Consider the following 21,447-nt stretch of genomic DNA (forward strand, 5'->3'; position numbering starts at 1 on the left):
TGCACCGGTTGGAAGAGTTAGGGGTGGGAGGCACCGTGTTGCAGTGGTTCTCCTCCTTTCTATCTGATCGGTCGCAGTCTGTGTTGACAGGGGGGCAGAGGTTGACCCCGAGGCCCCTTGTATGTGGGGTGCCACAGGGGTCGGTTCTCTCACCCCTTCTGTTCAACATTTATGTGAAGCCGCTGGGTGAGATCATCCGTGGTTTTGGGGTGAAGTATCATCAGTATGCTGATGATACTCAGCTATACATCTCCATCCCGGACCACCCCAATGATGCCCTTAAAGTGATGTCCCAGTGCCTGGAGGCTGTACGGATCTGGATGGGGAGGAACAGACTCAGGCTCAACCCATCCAAGACCGAGTGGCTGTGGTTTCCGACGTCCCGATACAGTCAATTGGTGCCATCACTGACTATTGGGGATGAGTCATTGCCCCCCATGGAGAGGGTTCGCAACTTAGGCGTCCTCTTGGACTCACGGCTGTCTTTAGAAGAACACTTGACAGCTGTGGCCGGGAGGTCTTTTTATCAGGTTCGCCTGATTCGCCAGTTGCGTCCCTTTCTGGATCGGGACTCGTTAAAAACGGTCACTCATGCCCTCGTCACTTCACGCCTGGACTACTGTAATGCTCTCTACATGGGGCTCCCCTTGAAGAGCACCCGGAGGCTCCAGCTGGTCCAGAATGCGGCCGCGCGGGTAGTTATGGGAGCAGCATGGCGCTCCCATGTGGCTCCCCTCCTGTGCGAGCTGCACTGGCTCCCTGTGGTCTTCCGGGTGCGCTTCAAGGTCTTAGTTACCACCTTTAGAGCGCTCCATGGCTTAGGACCGGGGTACTTACGAGACCGCCTTCTGCCACCAATAGCCTCTCACCGCCCAGTACGCTCCCATAGAGAGGGGCTTCTCAGGGTGCCGTCAGCCAAACAATGTCGACTGGCGGCCCCCAGGGGGAGAGCCTTTTCTGTGGGGGCACCCACCATCTGGAACGAGCTCCCCCCAGATATACAGAAGATTCCGGATCTGGGCACTTTCCGCCGTGCCCTCAAAACATTCCTGTTTCAGCAGGCCGGCCTGGCCTAACTTTCCCTTTATATTGCTTTTTGATTTTATTTTAAACTGGGATGTCTTGAATTATCTAGGACCAGAATGTTTAGTATATTTTAATTGGTTTTTTATTATTAACGTTTGTATTACATGTATTTTTATCGTTCGCTGTTCACCGCCCTGAGTCCCTTAGGAATAGGGCGGTATATAAATTTAATAAATAAATAAATAAATAAATAAATCAGGTTGCCATTTTTTACTTTTTCCTCTCACAACATAGAATTTTGAACCAATCCAGATGGAAGACAAACTTTGATAAATGAAAAGGAACTACTGTTATTCAGATGCATAGTTGTATATAAAAAATGGAGAAGCTATTTCTCCTGTAATCAAACACCAAATTTAATCCAGGTGCATATCATGTATATCAAGAGAAAGCAATTACAAACAGATCGGTGATTTTAAATGGTTAAAGTGTAGTTGTGTGTTATTTGTATTCATTGTTGGCCCTGAATTTTAAATGTAATTATATTTCAGAAATATCTTCATACAGCTGCTTTTGCCATCTGAACTAGATTTTTACAAGTTTTTCCACCCACAATGTTTGTTTGTTTATTTATTTATTTATTTATTTATTTATTTATTTATTTATTTATTTATTTATTATTCAAATTTCTATACCGCCCTTCTCCTTTTGGACTCAGGGCGGTGAACAGCCAAAATAAAACATTTATACATAAAGTACGATTAAAAATAGATTTAAAATAATTAAATTTGGCCCATAGTTTAAAATTTATCAATTTAAAATCCATATCAAAATTTAAAATCAACCATAAAATCATAAAATCAAGAGAGACCGGCTAACTGAAAGAGATGAGTTTTCAGGGCCCGGCGAAAAGTCCGGAGGTTGGAGATCACTCGTATCTCTGGGGGTAGATTGTTCCAAAGGGTAGGTGCCCCCACAGAGAAGGCTCTCCTGGGGGTCGCCAGCTGGCATTGTCTAGCCGACGGCACCCTGAGGAGGCCCTCTCTGTGGGAGCGAACTGGCCGGTGGGAGGCTATTGGTGGCAGAAGGCAGTCCCATAAGTACCCTGGCCCTAAGCCATGGAGCGCTTTAAAGGTGATCACCAACACCTTGAAGTGCACCCGGAAGTCCACCGGAAGCCAATGCAGCTCGCGCAGGAGAGAAGTCACATGGGAGCGCCCCGTCGCTCCCATAATCCCCCGCGCAGCCGCATTCTGCACCAGTTGGAGCCTCCGGGTGTACCCCAAGGGGAGCCCCATGTAGAGAGTGTTACAATAGTCCAGACGAGAGGTGACGAGTGCTTCAGTGACTGTGCGTAGGGAGTCCCAATCCAGAAAGGGGCGCAACTGGCGTATCAGGCGAACCTGATAAAAAGCCCCCCTGGCCATGGCCGTCATATGCCCTTCTAAAGACAGCCATGCGTCCAGGAGGACGCCCAAATTGCGGGCCCTTTCTGTGGGGGCCAGTGATTCGCCCCCAATAACCAGCGATGGCGTCAGCTGGCTATACTGGGACGCTGGCAGCCACAGCCACTCGGTCTTGGAAGGGTTAAGTCGAAGCCTGTTTCTCCCCATCCAGACCCGCACGGCCTCCAGGCACTGGGACATCACTTCCAAGGCATCGTTGGGATGGTCTGGGGTGGAGATGTACAGCTGAGTATCATCAGCGTACTGATGGAACTCCACCCCAAAACCATGGATGATCTCACCCAGTGGCTTCACATAAATGTTGAACAGGAGGGGTGAGAGGACCGACCCTTGTGGCACCCCACAAACAAGGCACCTCGGGGTCGACCGCTGCCCCCCTGTCAACACGGATTGCAACCGGTCGGAGAGATATGAGGAGAACCACCACAAAACGGTGCCCCCCACTCCCAGTCCCTCCAGCCGGCGCAACATGATACCATGGTTGATGGTATCAAAAGCCGCTGAGAGGTCTAACAGGACCAGGATAGAGGAATAGCCCCTATCCCGAGCCCTCCAGAGATCATCCACCAACGCGACTGTTGCCATAATTCAAGGATCTGACTCAATAATAGATACAGACTTCTTTTTCATTCAAACAGAAGATAATTTATTTACAGATATCATTCTTCATTCACAAAGTGATCGCAGGAAGAAGAGAAAAAGTGATGTGCTCCACCTTTTATACCAAGGAGGCGGAACTAAAGGTAGGGAGTGGTTTGTGAATAATACATTTAGAAGGGAGGAGTGAGTTAACCCTTATCATCCCAAAACATGTTTTCTCATCTGGTATGAGTGAGGCATTTATACATGACAAATCCCCCTCTAAATGCCGAGCTGATACACAACAATAATTACATTCAGAAGTAGAATAATATTGGACACATAATTTTGATGCTAAATATTTATGTTGCTTAGATTGTAACGGTTTAGTTAATATATCAGCTATTTGTTCTGTAGTGTCACAGTGAATGGCTTTGATGAACCCCTCTCCAGATAATTGTCTTACATGTTTGTATTTGATGTCTATATGCCTAGATCGTTGCCCAATAGCGTCTGCTCTTGATATTTCTATTGCAGCCTTATTATCTTCATATATTATAATGGGTTGTGATGGGTTCTTCCAGATATTAGTTAATAAATCATTAAACCAAATAAGATTGTTAGCTGCTTTATATAAACAAATGTATTCTGCTTCCGTAGTCGAAGTTGCTTCTAAATTCTGCTTTCCAGTATACCAGTAGACTGGGCAATTGTTAAGAAAGAATACGTAACCAGATGTACTCCTCCTACTCTTAGTGTCGCCTGCCCAGTCAGCGTCAGCGTAACAAGTGAGAATAGGTTCTTTAATATTGTCTGGTTCTAATAATAAGCAAAAATCTAAGCTGTGTTTCAAATATCTTAATACTCTCTTTACCGCTTCCCAATGATATACTAAGGGTTTGCTTACATACCTAGATAACAAATTAAGAGGTAAAGCAATATCAGGCCTGGTCCAATTAGCAATATACAAAAGGGAACCGATAACTGATCTATAAAGCGTATTGTCATTAAATTCTGGAGATGATTCGTTCATATTTTTTATAAAGTCAACCTGCATGGGAGTGTCACAAGGTTTTGCATTAATCATGTTACATTTGTTTAAGAGTTCGATTATTTTATCCTTTTGTGATAGGCTAAATCCTTTTTCAGTTTTATTGATATGTACTCCAAGATATTTATTTACCTTTCCCAGTGACTTCAATGAAAAATGTTCCCCTAGTTTTGTTACAAAAATGTCCCTCTTATTTTTATGTTTACCAATATATAGAATATCGTCCACATATATTAATACAAACTCTAATGATTCGCCTTCTCTCCTAATGAAAAAACAATTATCTGCTGCTGTGGCATTAAAATTCATGGTTTTGAGTACATTAACCAGACATTCGTACCAACGTTTACCGGATTGTTTTAATCCATATAGACTTTTGTTGAGTAACCATGTGTCATTTTTGTTTGTGTTTTTACTGTGTGGGGCTCTTACATAAATTTCTTTATCAAGTTTGGCGTGTAGATATGCTGTCTGTATATCATACTGAAAAACATCAAGATTAAGTGCTGATGCTATTACTAAAGCTGTCTTGACGCTTTCTGTTCTCACCATAGGAGAGTATGTGTCGGTATAATCCTCAGGGTATCTTTGAGCATGTATAGTTTATTGAATAGCCCGAAGGCCTTTTCAAACAAAACAGAAGAGAAAAAGGGAAAAAGATAAAACAGTTACAAAAATAGCAATCTAAAAATATATGATAGATGACATTAAAATTTTACCATATCAAATTTCAATAGCTAAGTTGCCAAGACTAGAAGACTAGATAACCCAAATAGGATAGCTCCTCTCTAACTGAGCTCATCTTTCTTACAATCGATAAAATTTTCCTTGATATAACTGGCTCATGTTGCCGTCAACCTTTTAAGGTATCGAGTGATCGCTCTTACCAGGGGAGGAGAGTCAGCCCTCAACAGAAATGCTAATTTTTGGCTTATATTCCAGTGGGGAAATTTATTTATAATTGGGGACAGATATTGATTTCTAACTTCCTGATAGAGACTACATTCGAATATTATATGCGCCGTGTCCTCCACGACATTTACCCCACATATGCATATTCTTTTGTCATACGGGATTTTCCGATAACGGCCGAATCTAACGTTGGTATCTAGAAGTTCGAATCTAAACTTAACAAATAACTGTCTCTCCACTGATGGCATTTCTAAATATAAATACTTTTCCAGGGTGAAAGTTGTTTTAACTGCTGTCAGCAGTTTAAGGGAATGATTAGTTGAAAGGGTTGCCATATCCATTTGCCCGTGTATATCTTTAATCCATTGTTTAACTTGGTTCAGTGTGTCACACAACGGGAACCCTACGCCATATCGGTTCAATATTTCTGACAGCCGGGTTAGCCAGGAATACCTTTGAGGATTTGAAATTTGCTGTTCCTCTAGACATATTTTAGGGAGTCTGCTGGCATCCATCTGGGTCATTTTTAGCCAGTAGGCTACCGCCCTAGTGATTGTATAGGTGTATAGTGAGAAATGTCCCAATTCAGCTCTGACGGCTGCAGCTGAAGTGGAATTGTTTACCCCAAGCATCCTCCTTAACAGATTATTTTGAGTTCTCTCTAATATGGGGGCCTCTGTAAGACCCCAAATTTCAGCACCATAGAGCATGATCGGAACAAGTTTAGCCTGAAAGACTTTACGAAGAGGTAAAATGGAGGTTGGTTGGATTCGTTTACTTAATTTAGATACAAGGCTTGCTCCTGCTCTAACCTTTTGAGAAAGGTATTGATGGTGCGGAGTTCAACCTCCTGCACTGGAAAAAAACAATTCCAAGATAAGTATATTGGGTAACTTGTTCAATTTTTGTGTCGTTAATCTGCCAATTGTGTTTTTTATTTTTGTTGCCAAAGACTAAAACTTTTGATTTAGCTACATTTATAGTCAAGTGGTTTGCAGTACAGTAACGTGTGAGCTTGTCAAGAAGTCTCCTCATTCCTATTTGGGTTCTAGAAAACAACACTAAGTCATTGGCATACATTAATACGTTAATAAATCTAGAGCCTATTTGGGGGCTGTGCATCATAAGATCATCCAGCTGCGCTGGGATATCATTTATATAAAGGTTAAAAAGAGTAGGGCCCAGCAGGCAGCCCTGCCTCACTCCTCTAGTTGTCGGTATGCTGTTTGTTGAGGCCCCATTTGCTGCATATCTGACTCTAATTGCCGTATTAGTATAGAGAATCCTGATCAACAAAATAAGTCTGGGGTCCATCCCCATAACTTGTAGTTTCCTCCACAAATGGTTCCTATCTATAGAATCAAAAGCAGCAGTAAGATCAATAAAGGCGGTATACAGCTTTTTCCCCTGGGTCTTGTATTTATTAATTAAGTGGGAAAGGACAAAACAATTGTCTATGGTAGACCTACCTGATCTAAAACCTGCCTGCTCATTTGCCAGAATTTCCTTATCCAAGCACCAGTCCTCTATTTTATTTAGGAGATGTTTCGTATACATTTTTGAAATTATATTAAGAAGACTGATGGGTCGGTAGTTGGATGGGGCGGCTCTGTCACCTTTCTTAAAAATTGGAAAAACTATAGCTAACCTCCACCCTTCAGGGATTATCCCTACTTTATCGATATAAGTAAACAGTGCTACCAGCACCGGTACCCAAAAGTCAATGTTGGACCTAAAGAGTTCAGGAGGCAACAAGTCCTCTCCAGGGGCCTTCCCGGCCTTTAAGGATTGAATTATATGCTTAACTTCGGTAGGGGTAACTGGTGTCCATTCCGGACATTTCCTTAATTCTTGCTGGAGGATGTCCAACTGCAAGACATTTGTTGTATTGTTACCATCAAATAAAGCAAGATAGTGCTTCTCCCATTTTACTGCTGATATATCAGTGTCCATAAAGGGGAACGTTGTTTTAATATACCGGCTATCTTATGCCAAAAGATCGTAGGGAATTGGGATTTCGCTGCCATTTCTACCTCTTTCCACATCCTGGTGTTATAGCTACTTTTCTTGTTTTTCAGGAGGGATTTGTATGCTCTCCTGAGTTGAACCATATTTGAATAATCACCATCCTGTCTGGATCGGTTAACTTTCTTAATTGCGGCTCTTAGATTTGACCTCAAGTTATGACAATCATCATCAAACCACTTTCTAGAGATCCCATCTACTTTTCTATCATTCTAGATCATTAAGTTCCTAAGAGTAGAAGTTAGCTCTGTATAAGATGGCATTGGGGTGTTGTCTCCGGGCTTAGATTGGGAGATTTCCCTTGCTAGGTGTCTGGCTTCGTCTGAGCCCAAATAAGTGGTAACAGATTTGACATCAAGTCTGTGCCAATATAACCTTTTATAGTTATAAACCCGGGCGTTTGCTAAGGTGTCAATTTCCTCTCTTGAATGAGGCCTAACTTCTGAAGAGAGTGAAACCAGAGCCGTGATGGGAAAGTGGTCACTTTCCTCTCTAAATATAGCTCTTACTTCTGAAAAATGGTGTACTAAACTAGAGGAAGTGCAGATATAATCGATAGAGGTTGAGGTTTTGTTGGATGAGAAAGTATAGGGATATATATACCCATCACTCGAGCCGCTTAGTACTTGCACATCATTCATAAACAGGAGGGAAATTAACCTCTGGGCATATTTATTGGTCCTCTTGTCCATTGAGGACCAAGTGAACTCATTATAAAAGTATCCAGTTGGTACCAGGCCTCGGTTAGCATAGCTCTTCATTGAGGGACCTAGTCTTGCATTAGTATCTCCAGCTAATATAATTTTTGCTTCGGGAAAGCATCCCTTTAAGGTAGCTAATACTGAGTCTAATTCATCCCACAAATCCCTTCCTAGAAGGTGGAATGAAAAAGGAGCGATATATACATTGATTAAGATTAAGTCCATCCCCCTGTACGTACATCTAATAGGCAGAATATATTGGAATTGAGGATCTAAAGAAATTTCTTCACCCTTCCATCCCATATCCCTTTTGACCAACGTGGTTAAGCCCCCAATTGCCCTCCCTCTTAAATTGACTTTGCCTGCTGGTTTATGCCATGAGGCAAAACCCGGTAAGCTGATCTGTGGATCATTAGTAGTCAGCCAGGTTTCTTGAAGGAGGATAAGATGATGTGTTGAAATCAATTTTATTAAATCCATCCGGTTTGCAATGCCTTTCCAGCCCGCTATATTCCAGGACAGGAAGGAAAGGCTGGGGATATAAGGTACCCTAGTTGTTGGCCATTTGTTGTCTAGTCAATCACCCCGAGGCACTACTCCTTGTGTCTCTTCCTCCACCCTTCTGGTGGAGGGGTTCGGAATTACTACCACCGCCTTCTCTGGAGTGCCAAAGGAGTCAAAAGTGGCCTCTGTTTGTTGCGGAAGTGCCTCCTCCGTTCTCAAAGAAGATGAGACAGGTGAGGGCAGTTGCACTGTTGGGGGAGGGTGAACTTCTGCCGCTACGTTCATAGTCTTTGTTTCTTTGAAAAAACTTTTGCCTTCCGTTCTATCCCGCTGGACAGACTTTACGACTTTAGGCCTTGTCTGCAGGTGCTTTCCCCATTCTTCCGACTTGGATGGCCTTCTTGTTGAACTGCAGGCTTCTGCTAGCGAAGGTCTTAATAAGTCAAATTCAATTAACATTGACCTTTGCTCCTTAGGAGACAAGGAGACAAATTCGCTGATTATAACATCCTCTGGCTTGTCGGTGCTTGCCTTCATATATGGGACCTCCCTGATCTGGCCTGCCTCCATAGTTTCTCCGGATTCTGGAGGAAAGACCCTGGAGGTAGCAGAGTGGTTCCTAGGTACCATTTTTGATGTTTGGTTAAATCCTTGTAAAAGCGGTTTAATAGGCCCACTCGAGAAGACTCTTGTAGGAATGACTTCAAATCTGAGCAGGGATCCTTTTCTTTTCTTTTCATGCTATACAGCATTCGGTATAGTATTGCTGTCAAAATGCAGTATTAGTCGGACACAATTGCTATGCTGGGGAAGTTTTTCATATCTGAGTAGATCTATTAATAAAGGATCAGATTTCAATAGCTGTGCAAGTGAGAGGATTATCCTTTCCTTTGAAGTCCATCGTCCTCTATTGCATGGGATTTTCCTTATCCTTAAAGCGATTTGTTTCTTTAACAACCTTCTTCCTTGATGAGGGTTAGCATCAGTACTTGCAATGCTTTGTTGTTTGGGTTGAGGTCTTACACCCTCCCATTCTCTCCGCTCGTGAGGACGGTGTGCAATCTCACCCTCCTTAGCTGCAGAGTGAGGGCCATTTAAGAATTGGAAGATCCTCTCTTTTGATCGATGTCAGTAAGTCATATATTGAATCTACTGTGTGCGCAGTTAACATACTCTGAGTACAGACCATCTCTCTGAGGTCTGAATATGTCAGAACTTCTTTTAGGCAGCTAGAAGTAGGTGAGGGGATAGAGCTTGAAAAATCACCCATTCTAGCAGGCAAGTTTGAATCTGAAATCCGGGAAGAAAACTCCCCTTCTGTATCTCCCTCTACCAGTGATACAGTCGACAGAGACAAAGTTTGAAGTTCAGATTGGAGTTCTGGATTACACCTCTCCATAAAGTCATCCAATTTCAGCTTTTTAAGAGGCTTGGAGTAATTAAGTTCCGTCATAGATTCTGGGGAGAGAGAACAAGCTCTCTGCCTCTTATTTTTCTTTCCCATTCTGGTAGGCAGTTGATCCAGCTTCTCCCAGCGGAATTAAATATCGCAATCATTTATCCTCCCTCAGCCATCGTAGTTAAGGTAGGCCTTAATGATGGTCTCAGCCGAGGCACCACAGAGATAAAAACCAATCTCCTTTCCAAACAACGGCTTGTCTTTTACTCCTACTTCTTTGCTATCATCTATTTTCAGAATTGTTTAAATTGCTTAAATTATTTCACAGGGAAATATGTGGGGGAAGCAGACTAAAAGCTGATAGGGTTTCATTAAAGGCAGTCCTACCGGGAGCGTCTGCAGCCAGTTCCTTACTGTACTCGTTCCAAAAACAAACAGCTCAAAATCCCCTCCGAAGTTAGGGGCCTCCAGTGAGGTTTGTCAACAAGTCCGATAATCCGAATTTCAGGCCTTGCGAGGAGGAGTCACGGGAGTAGCCTAGGCCAGGAATGCAGGTTGTAGTGTTGTTAAAATATGTCTAAAATAAACAGTAGCCACACTATATGTGCTTTGTTAGAGTCCGGTATAGATTAAAAATAGATTAAAAATGAGTTAAAAATATAAAAATACTTTAAAACGTTAAAAAAAGGAAAACCTAATTTGCTTTTGAGAGAGCTCCTTACAGCCGTTCTCCCTCCGACTAGCCACATCTGAAGTCTCTATCAGTGGTGGGTTTGAAAAACTTTTATCTTTGAGCAAAACCCTACTAATCGTGCTTTATATAGTGTGTTACCCTCTTCCAAATTTTTGATCTTAAAGATCCATCTGGTGCCTATGATTGTTTTATCCTTTGGTACTGGGGCTGGAGTGAATACGTTTAATTCCCATAAACTGTCCATTTCTTTAGACATAGCTAATTCCCATTTGGTTCTTTCTTCTAGAGGAAGTTTTAATACATCTTCATATGTGTTTGGTGTAACTGGGTCATTGTGTATGTGCATTATATAGTCTTCGAATCATTTTGGAACTTGATTTCTGTTGCATCTAATTGTTCTTTCTGATTTATCATTGCTATCATGTAAGTATCTTGCTTCTTTTTGTGTTAGAGAATCTATTTTAATTTTGGGGCGATTTCCTACCCATACCTTGGTAGTGTCTTCCTGTGTTTTGTATGTTTGTTCCTTCTTCTCTGTTTTGTTTTGTCGATTAAAGTTGGGCCTTGTTATTGAATGTATTTCATTGAGATGTATTTTGGACCAATTAGTTTGTTCGTGAAACACGGCAGTCCTAGATACTATGAATTTGTTGTTATTGTCAATAAACCTATAACCTTTTGTACCTGGTTCATAACCCATGAATCTAAGCCTTTTGGACACCTTATCTCCTTTACGTCGTAATTGTTTTGGTATGTGTACATCTGCTGTAACTCCAAACACATGCAGATGAGCTATCTGGGGTTTTTTATTATACATCAATTCGTATGGTGTTTTGTTTATGACAAGAGACCAAAGTCGATTCAGTGTATAGTTGGAATATACCAGGGCTTCTGACCAGAAATGCTTACCTAATTCTGCATCTTCTAATGTACATCTAATCATGGTTTGTAATGTAGAGTTTCGTCGTTCTACGACTCCATTTTGAAAGGCTGAAAAGGGGCTAGAGCTAAAATGTAACATTCCTTTTGGTTTAAGCCAATGAGAGAATTCCTTTGACATGAATTCGGACCCTCTATCTGTCATAATTTGTTTGATTTGTATGTGATGTTGTGTCTCTACACGCTTATGAAATTCTTTAAACTTTTGAAATGCTTCATTCTTATGCCTTAAAGTGTAGACAAAACCATAACGACTGAAGTCGTCTACAATAGTGAGGAAGTATCGTTTTTTATATGTAATTGATGGTGTTAATGGACCAACTAGATACATGTGTACTAAATTGAAAATATGATTGGTTGATCTTGTTGCCTTTTTGGGTCTGGGCTTGGTTTTTAATTTTGAACGTTTGCATACTGAACATTCCAAGTAATTTTTACAGTGTTTTATTTTAACACCTTCAGCATGATTACTCATTTTTTGTATTACAGGAAAACTGGAATGTCCTAATTTTCTATGGAGTATGTGTGCACATTCATCATGTATTGGCTTTCCTATTATGGGTTTCCTGTTTGTGCATGTATTGTTGTCTAGTACAGCTTCATCATCATGTTCTGTTTCACATTCGTCATTGTCACTATTTTTACCTTCTTCTATTTCTATGTTAGTGTTTGATTCTATATTTGAATTTATGTTATGTGGCCATTTTTCTTCTGTATTTAGGTATGGTAGATCCCCTTTGATAGTTACATTACCTATGTTTATCTTGTTTCTCTCTAGTGATACTTTTCCTTTTGAGAATGTTATGTCTATGTTTGATTCTCTGCTTAATTTGATCGCACTAAGAATGTTATGGGGTATTTTAGGTACTAATAGTACCCCCTCTATTTTTCCTAATCCGGGTAGTTCTATGTTTCCCTTTCCAATAACTTGAACTTCATCTTGATTAGCTACTTTAATTAAAAATTTCTCTTCAATGAAAGAAGATAATATTTTCCTATCGTGCGTTGTATGATTTGTTGCTCCAGAATCAATGAGCCATGCACTGTCTTTTGTGTCTAGATTCTTGGGTTTTGTATGTTTTTCTATCCCATATAGTGACCCAGATTTTCTATCTCTTGAGTTATCTCTGCTTCCCCTTGGTTCTCTAAAGTTTGGAGAGTTTCTGTGTCTATACCTGTCAATGGATGATTGTCTATCACGATATCTGTTCCTTATGTCTTGTCTTTGTTTCTCTCTAGGAGGCTTGGGGCAGTCTCTCCTATAATGTTCTTTGGACCCACAGTTATAACACTCTATCGTGTCCTGGTGTCTATCTTGGAATACTACCCTTTTGACGTGTCTGTGTTCTTTGTGTGTATTATAGCGATTTTTTCTCAAATTATCCTCAGCAATTAGCCTGTTTGATAAACTCTCGATAGATAGATAGCCTAAGTTAATTGTATCTAGATGTGATATAAAGTTATCCCATGATGAGTCTAATGAATTAATAATAACGCTTTTCATTTTCTGATCAGATATAATTTCTCCCCTTAAATGTAATTCTGCTCTGGTGGTATTTAATGATAATAGATGTTCACTTATAGTGACTCCTGGCTTAATCCTAGCTGAGAAAAAGTTTTTAGATATTCTGGTTGTGGTTGCTACACTCTCACTATGAAACAGTTTAAACATACAATGAATTATTTCTAAAACAGTTAAATTATGCTTAATACTATGATAAATAGCAGGTGAAATACTGGAGATTAGTAAATAAAATGCTCTGTGATGTAGGAAGTCCAATTTTAGTGTCCATGGTTTTTTAGGAGGGTTAGTAATGAAAAACAATAAATTTTCTTTAAAAAAAACAACCTGGAGTTGCTGACTCCACTCCAGTAAATTAACACCATCTATTCTCAATTTGGGAAAATCATTAGGTAGATTTCCAATGTTATTTGCTATGTTACTCACAGCTGGTGGCTGTCCATGGTGCTGGATATGCTGGTAATTGCAGAAGGGTGTAGGTATACTCGCAGCCAGTCTGAACGGTTCCTTCTGTTCTTTACTGTCTCTATGTTTGTCTAGATGTATTTGCGCGTGCGCGAAGCTCATTTCGTTTCTGAAGCTGTCGGGGAAGGGTCTTGCCGCTGCAGCTCCCTCGTAGTGGTCTTCCTCTGAAGATTCGCTTTCTGGTTCGGCTTTGGGTGTCCAGTGGTGAAGCGAGGCTTGTCCTTTCCTCTCGTAGTCGTCATGGTGGAGGTCCCTGGCTCCCGGATACATCTGCGGTGTGGGTGAGTATTTGCAAGATCCCCTGGGCTCAGGTGTTAGCGGCCTTGTCGATTGGATCGGAGTTGATTTTAATCGACGCTGGGATGTTTGTGTGTTTATTTCTGTGCCTTCTTCTTTTGGACGTGCGGCTGGTCTTTTCTTTGTTATTTGGTCGGCTCTTTTTGGCGTTTTCGGTGGTTCTTTTGAGATTTTTAGATTTGGGCCGAAAGCTGCGAAAAGCGTTTTCATAGCTGTTTCGATTTGAAGTTCAGTTGGAGTTTCTTCGGTGTCTGTATCGGATTCTTCCGACCAGTAGAATTTTTCTTTTATATTCTTTTTGATGTGTGGAGTTTTTTGCGCCGGCCATTTTGAACTCTGTTTTCTGATTGGTTCTTGGTCAGTCATTTTGGCGGGCTGCCATTCAAAATTTTGCGTGGGATCGCTAGCCTTTGCCTTAGTCATATTTTTGTTTATGGGTAAATCGCTTACCAGTTCGTGGTCTTCTGGTTCTGGTGTGTTGATGTAGCTTTCTCTCGCTGCTCCGCTATCTTTTATGATGTCCTGGAGGTTCGCAATGAGATTTTTGTTGTCTTTTTTGTTCCTTAGTAGCTTTAGTATTTCTGATCTCAGTGTGTTGCTTTCGGGCGTGCTTGCTTCTTGGTCGCTCAATTCATCGATTACCTCTTCATCATCTGTAGTGAGGTTTTCAGGTTCTTCTGTCATTTTCATTGGAATTTCGCTGATCACTTCTTGATCTGTTTCCATTTCTTTGGTGTGTGCCCTGGAGTTGGGTCTTTCCTTTTTATTTCTGGAGTTTTCTTTCTTTGGCATGTCTGCTTTTTTATTGAGTCACTAAACCATCCTCTGCTACCAATTTGTTGCCATAATTCGAGGATCTGACTCAATAATAGACACAGACTTCTTTTTCATTCAAACAGAAGATAATTTATTTACAGATATCATTCTTCATTCACAGAGTGATCGCAGGAAGAAGAGAAAAAGTGATGTGCTCCACCTTTTATACCAAGGAGGCGGAACTAAAGGTAGGGAGTGGTTTGTGAATAATACATTTAGAAGGGAGGAGTGAGTTAACCCTTATCATCCCAAAGCATGTTTTCTCATCTGGTATGAGTGAGGCATTTATACATGACAGCAACCAATGCCGTTTCCGTGCTGTACCCAGGTCTGAAGCCGGACTGGAGCGGATCCAAATAGACAGCTTCATCCAGGTACTGTGGAAGCTGTCGCGCCACCACACTCAATGTTCAATGTTTATTCAGGGAAACATGTAAATCCTGAAATTAACTGGTGCTGGGAAATGACTAAAAACTTTTTAAGGGTAGGGAGAATAATGTGTGCTTCTTCCATCTCCAAGAAATATTCATGTAGTCAATGCTGTGTCATAAAATAAGAGAGCTACCAGCCTAGTTAAATCAGTGGCCAGAGGATAGGTCTATGTGAAGGCTGCAGCTTTTTATTTTTTGTCATCACTGAGCAAAAGAAAATGTCAGCAGTGAGATTTGTTGCCCCAGTAAGAAATTTGGAAGTGTTTGAGTGCCATCTACTGCCTGGATCAGTGTTCTCAACCTTGACAACTCTTAAGATGTGTAGAGTTTAATTGGGGAATCCTAGGCGTTGAAGTCCACAAACCTTAGAATTGCCAAGTTTGAAAAATATTGGTTTAGATACTTGTAAAATACAACATTTGTTAATGAATTCACAAAACGTAAGTTCCTATTTCTTGGTGAAATAAAGGAAAGTATTTTTCCTTATCCAGTGTGCTTTAATATTAAGTTTTGCCCTTTCAGTAAATGCAGACTTTTTTTTTTTTTTTTTACAGAATTGCTTGCTCTGGTAAACTGGCTTCATTTATCAGAAAAGAAAAATGATTTCACATATAAATGTCCTTATATATGTAAGAGCCAGAAGTGGGTTGCAGCAGGTTCTGACCAGTTCTGGAGAACCGGTAGCAGAAATTTTGAGTAGTTCAGAGAACAAGTAGTAAAAATTCTGACTCCACCCCCATCTATTCTCTGCCTCCCAAGTCCCAGATGCTAAGGGAGGAAATGGGGATTTTGCAGTATCCTTCCCCTGGATTGGGGAGGGAATGGAGTTTTTACAGTATCCTTCCCCTGGGACCCCCACAAAGCCACACCCACCAAGTCATGCCATGCCCACCAAGCCACGCCCACAGAATCGGTAGTAAAAAATTTTGAAACCCACCACTGGTAAGAGCCTATCTGCATAAGCACATTCCAGAATCTCCTACTAAAGTTATTATATTTCTAAATCCAAATATATCAAATTGATATTAGGAATACCTCATTATTTGGTGCAGGAATAAAGGCCAATGTTAAATGTGTACTGAAAGGGTTTGAGGCTTTGGTCACATTCCAGACATTACTCTGAAAGCTAGTTCTGTTAGTTTCTTGCAGCAAAAACAAGAAAAGCATTTCTTAGGGCAGTTTTGAGACTGCATGGTTCTCATATCCTGTTGTAGACAATAATTCATTTCATCAGATGCATGCATTAGCTTTTCTTAAAAATGAACATATAACAAAGGTGATGAGTACAAGGAGTGTTAAAGACCTGCCACTCTTCCGTTTTTCAGGATTAAAAATATAGTTTGAGGCAGTGGTGAAATCCAAGTTTTTTTTACTACCGGTTCTGTGGGAGTGGCTTGGTGGGTGTGGTGTGGCATGGTGGGTGTGCAAAATCCCCATTCCCTCCCCACTCCTGGGGGAAGGATATTGCAAAATATCCATTCCCACCCCACTCTGGGGCTAGGCAGAGGTAGTATTTGCCAGTTCTCTGAACTACTCAAAATTTCCGCTACTGGTTCTCCAGAACCTGTCAGAATCTGCTGGATTTCACCCCTGGTTTGAGGGAGATAAATAAGAAGCAAAAGTAATATCATGAACTTCTTGTCTCGGAGTTTGTTTCTTTTAGGACCTGAGACTTAGAACAACCCTTTTGTCTTCTTCATGTGATCCTGTTCATAAATGTTTAGAAAATGATGTCTTCCTGAGAAGTGTCTCTTCTCAGATGTTTGAATATCTGAACATATATATTGGGGTGTTCACATTAATACTAGGCATATTTGTGCAATGTCTAAGATCTTTAAGCCAGGAATCCTCAATTCTGTTGGTTAGAGGGTGCATTTTTGAATTTCATAAGAATACTGTGTGTATGATGACTCCCATCTTTCTTCATCCATTCACAAAATGATAAATGTAGTGGGCGTGGCCATACAAAAAAATAAACTAGTTAGTTGGTCAGGCAGGCTGGTATTGTAACAACTATAGTGTGTCCACATGCATCCAATTAAGGGCCTTCACCCTAAGGTCCAATGATTCTAATTATTTGCGAAACAATGAAGAAAGGAGAAGGATGTGAAAGTATAATCTTATCTATGTTCAAATATATATAAAATAGAAATTTAGCAGAAAGTTCCATTTTTTTCATAAACGAGATGAAATGGATTTGTTTTTTTAAAAAAAGATTAATAAAGCCTTCAGTTTGTTTATCTAGATCATGGGTGTCAAACTCACCACATCATATTGCTATCATGTGATGTTTCTCGATGTTTTCCCCATTTGCAGAGCTTGGGTGGGCGTGGCCTGCCTCTGATGCATCTGGCCCACGGTCCACCAGTTTGACACCACCGATCTAGACAATCTGGTAACCAATCTTCTACCAATTTTCCATTAAATTTCACCCTTCTAGCACCAAACTAGAGCTAGAGTCCAGCTTAATTGTGGACGACAGATCCCAGTTATGAGCTAATTAGACTGACTCACAAGCCAGCTAGCATTTCATCATGACCACATCCACTGTAAGGTTATCTTGGATTTTTTATGTGACATAGAATTTTTCTCTGTTTTCTCCAGATCTGCTTGCCCTTGAAAAGCTGTACTGTTTCCAGTAAAAAGTGCCATGTAATCCAGTTTCTTTTATTGTGTTAAACTGTTTCTTTCTTTTTTTTATGCTTTATTTATTTTATTTATATAACATTCAATTTCCATCAACCAGTGTGTGATCTGGGTACAGTTACTTTTGAACAGTCATAATCCACATATTTGTTGTAATATTCATCACAATAATATTGATAGTATAATAATATAATAACAATAATACTTAACATCATCTTCTTTAACAACTCTCCACATTAACATTTCCTCTTTTTATGTTTCCTCCTTTCTAACTTCTGTTTCTGTTGTCTAGCCATTGATAAAATACATCCCATATCAAAAAATATTCAGTTTCTCCTTTATCCTTAATAGTGAGCATTAATCTATCCATTTCTGCGCATTCTAATATTTTCTTAATTGCCTTCTCCTCTGACGGAATCTCATCATTTTTCTATTGCTGTGCAAATACAATTCTAGTTGCGGTTAGTATATGTAAAACCAGATATATAGTCCTTTTATCATATTTTTCCAGTAAAATATCCAACAAAATTATCTTTAGTTTCAAGTCTATGTGTTGCTTTGGCATTTTTTCCAAACAAGTATGTATTTTTGTCCAATATTCTTTAGCTTTTGGGCATGTCCACGACATATGGTAGTATGAACCAGATGGTTGATTACACTTCCAGCATTTAGCAGATCTATCTTTATACATTTTTGTCAGTCTTGCCGGTGCAAAATGCCATCTATAAAACATTTTATACAAATTTTCTTTATATGCAGTTGACATAGTTGATTTAATATTTCTGTCCCATAGTTTCTGCCATTTATCTAATTCTATTGCATATCCAAAGTTTTTAACCTAAGCAATCATTGTCTCCTTTATCTGCTCACTTTCAAGTTTAATACTTAATAAATAACAATGTAATTTCTTTATTAGTTTATCATCTGTTCCAGTTAATATCTGGTCTAATTCTGTTAACTCTTTATTAAAACCATACATTTTAGCATCTTTCCTGTAATGGGATTGTATCTGCATATGTGGCCACCATGCAATGTCTATGCCTTGGGTATTAAGTTCCTGTTTAGTTTTTAATTCCCCTTTATAATTCAAAATATCTTTATATCTTACATTTTTTTCCATGTTAATAACATTAGGATGTACCAATGCCTCCAATATGGAAAGCCAGACTGGTATTTTCAAATAGTGTTGTTCCTTTATTTTAAACCAGACTAATAAAAATGCATTCCTAACATAGTGTCTCTGAAAATAACTATGTATCTTATTCTTCCCATGCCATAAGAAGGCATGCCAGCCTGGTTGGAGATCATGTCCTTCTAATGTTAATAATCTTGTGTGTCTCAAGCTGATCCATTCTTTCACCCATGTGAATACTGAGGCTTGGTAATACAATTCCCAATCTGGTAGTTCAAAGCCCCCTCTTTTTTTGGTTTCCTGCAAAATTTTCAAGCCTATTCTTGCTTTTTTCCTAACCAAACATATCTTTTTTTTTTATTGTAAAAGTTTTACAATTACATTTTCACCCCATTTTCGCCCCCCTAACCCACCCCAAACTCCCCAACCCACCCTCCCTAACCCCCCCCAGACTTCCATAGAATGTACCCCATCATTATCCCCTTTATATAAAAACCTTGAACCCCCCCAACCCCCATATCATTTTTCATCTTCACATAGTTCAAATATTTCTATCTTAATATAATATAATACTATCAATGAAAAGCTATTTGATACTTCCTAGTTTGATATTTGTTCTGCACATAATCTATCCACTTTTTCCATTCACATTCATAAGTCTCTTGTGAGCGGTCTTTTAAATATGCTGAAATCTTCGCCATCTCAGCGAAACTGGCCATCTTCAAAGTCCATTCTTGAACAGTGGGCAAAGCTTCGTTTTTCCAATATTTACCTATCAACAATCTCGCTGCTGTAATCATATACAAAATCAACTTTGTTTCATCCACTGTAAAACCCTTAGCTATACCCAATAGAAACAATTGTGGAGAAAATTGAATTTTTTTCTTCAAAACATTCTGCATTCTGCACCAAATTTTTATCCCAAAAGCCTTAACTTTCTTACAGGTCCACCAAATATGATAATATGTAGCATCTGTACAATCACACCTCCAACATTTTGGCTGAACATTAGGGTACATACACGACAATTTCTTAGGATCTAAATGCCATCTATAAAACATTTTGTAAAAATTTTCCCTCAAATTCTGCGACTGTGTAAATTTAACATTCTGAACCCAAATTTTTCCCATGTTTCCAACATCACTGGTTCTTCAAAATTTTGTGCCCACTTAATCATACAGTCTTTAACTAATTCAGTTTCTGAATCCCTTTCTAACAAAACATTATAAAGTCTTTTAATATGCATTGGACCTTTCTCTTTTATATGTCTAACCAGTTCTTCCTCATGCAACATAATACCAGTTTTTTGGTCCTCTTTCCATCTCAATTGTAGTTGATTATATTGAAGCCAAGTTAAGTTAATCCCTTCGTCCAACAGTGTCTGTAATGTCTTCAACTGCCATCTCCCCGCATCTGTAAAAAGAACCTCTTTGTATAAAACCCCCCCGAGTGACATTATATTTGTATTCCACATAATATGACCAAGATCCAGCCATAGCGGTATTTTATAATCCCATTTGAATTGGTGCTTCTTCCAAACTCTCATCAAAGAATCTCTAAGTATATGGCTTTTGAATACTTTATCCACTTTGTTGTCATAGAATAAATAAGCATGCCATCCAAATTCAAGATCAAAACTTTCTATATTCAGTATTCCAGTCTTTTTCCTTCCAAACCAATCACTTACTAAGGTCAAAGCTGCTGCTTCATAATATAACTGTAGGTTTGGAAGTTTAAGACCTCCCCTTTCTGGAACATCTTGCATAATTTTCAATTTCACTCTCGGTTTTTTCTCGTTCCAAACAAACTTATTCACTCCAGTTTGCCAGACTTTCAGTTGTTTATCACTTTTAAGCACCGGAATCATTTGAAACAAAAAAAGAAATCTTGGCAAAATGTTCATCTTAACTGCTGCTATTCTCCCAAGTAAAGACAGCTGCAGTTTTTTCCACATCTCCATATCTTTCTGTACAGCTCGCCACAGTACTTCGTAGTTATTTTGAAACAATTTAATATTTGATTCTGCAACCTGAACTCCTAGATATTTAACCTTTGGTACAATCTCAAAACCTGCCTTGTTTTCAAGTTCATGTCGTCGATCTTGTGTCATATTTTTAACTATCATCTTAGTTTTTTTCTGATTCAATCTAAAACCTGATACTGTACCATAATCTTGTATAATGTCTTTCATCTGGATTATTGATTCCATCGGCTGTGTTAGGGTAACAACCAGATCATCTGCAAATGCCCTTATTCTGTAATCCTCTTGCCTTATCACTATACCTTTCAAGTTATTCGAATCCCGTATTGTGTTCAACAAGACTTCTAGTGTTAAAATAAATAACAATGGGGATAACGGACAGCCTTGTCTGGTCCCTTTTTCAATATTGAACTCTGATGTCAAACTTCCATTAATAATAATCTGTGCCTTTTGCTCTTGGTAAATTGCTGAGACCGCCTGTATAAATTGGTCTCCAAATCCCATTTTTCCTAAAGTCTTTAGTAGAAAATTCCAGTCCATTCTGTCAAAGTAATATATGCTGATTTCCATGATGGGGGTATTTTACCCCCTTGTTGTATATTGCAAAATAAGTCTCTAAGTTGTTCCACCATTTCTGCTTGTAAAGTTTTATAATACACTAACCAAACATATCTTAATATTGTTTTATTTAATTCTTTTTTAAAAAATTCTCCAGTTTTATTGGTATTGTTTGGAATAAGTATAATAGTCTTGGCAAAATGTTCATTTTTATAGTAGCTATTCTAATTATTTGTGAAACAATGAAGAAAGGAGAAGGATGTGAAAGTATAATCTTATCTATGTTCAAATGTATATAAAATA

At 39.5% G+C, this 21,447-nt stretch overlaps 1 long non-coding RNA gene across 2 annotated transcripts in view; it reads left to right on the top strand.

Moving 5' to 3' along the window:
• LOC148112844 (uncharacterized) overlaps positions 1-21,447 on the top strand; it is a 64,169-nt gene that overhangs the window by 14,306 nt on the left and 28,416 nt on the right. For both annotated transcript variants that reach the window (XR_015728750.1, XR_015728749.1), the window contains exons 2-3: positions 13,359-13,564; positions 14,518-14,584. This is a non-coding gene — a long non-coding RNA (uncharacterized LOC148112844). The remainder of the gene's footprint in view (positions 1-13,358; positions 13,565-14,517; positions 14,585-21,447) is intronic.

The sequence above is a fragment of the Pantherophis guttatus genome, chromosome 7 (assembly GCF_059756535.1).
Source record: "Pantherophis guttatus breed Tessera chromosome 7, ASM5975653v1, whole genome shotgun sequence".
Taxonomy (NCBI): Eukaryota; Metazoa; Chordata; class Lepidosauria; order Squamata; family Colubridae; genus Pantherophis; species Pantherophis guttatus.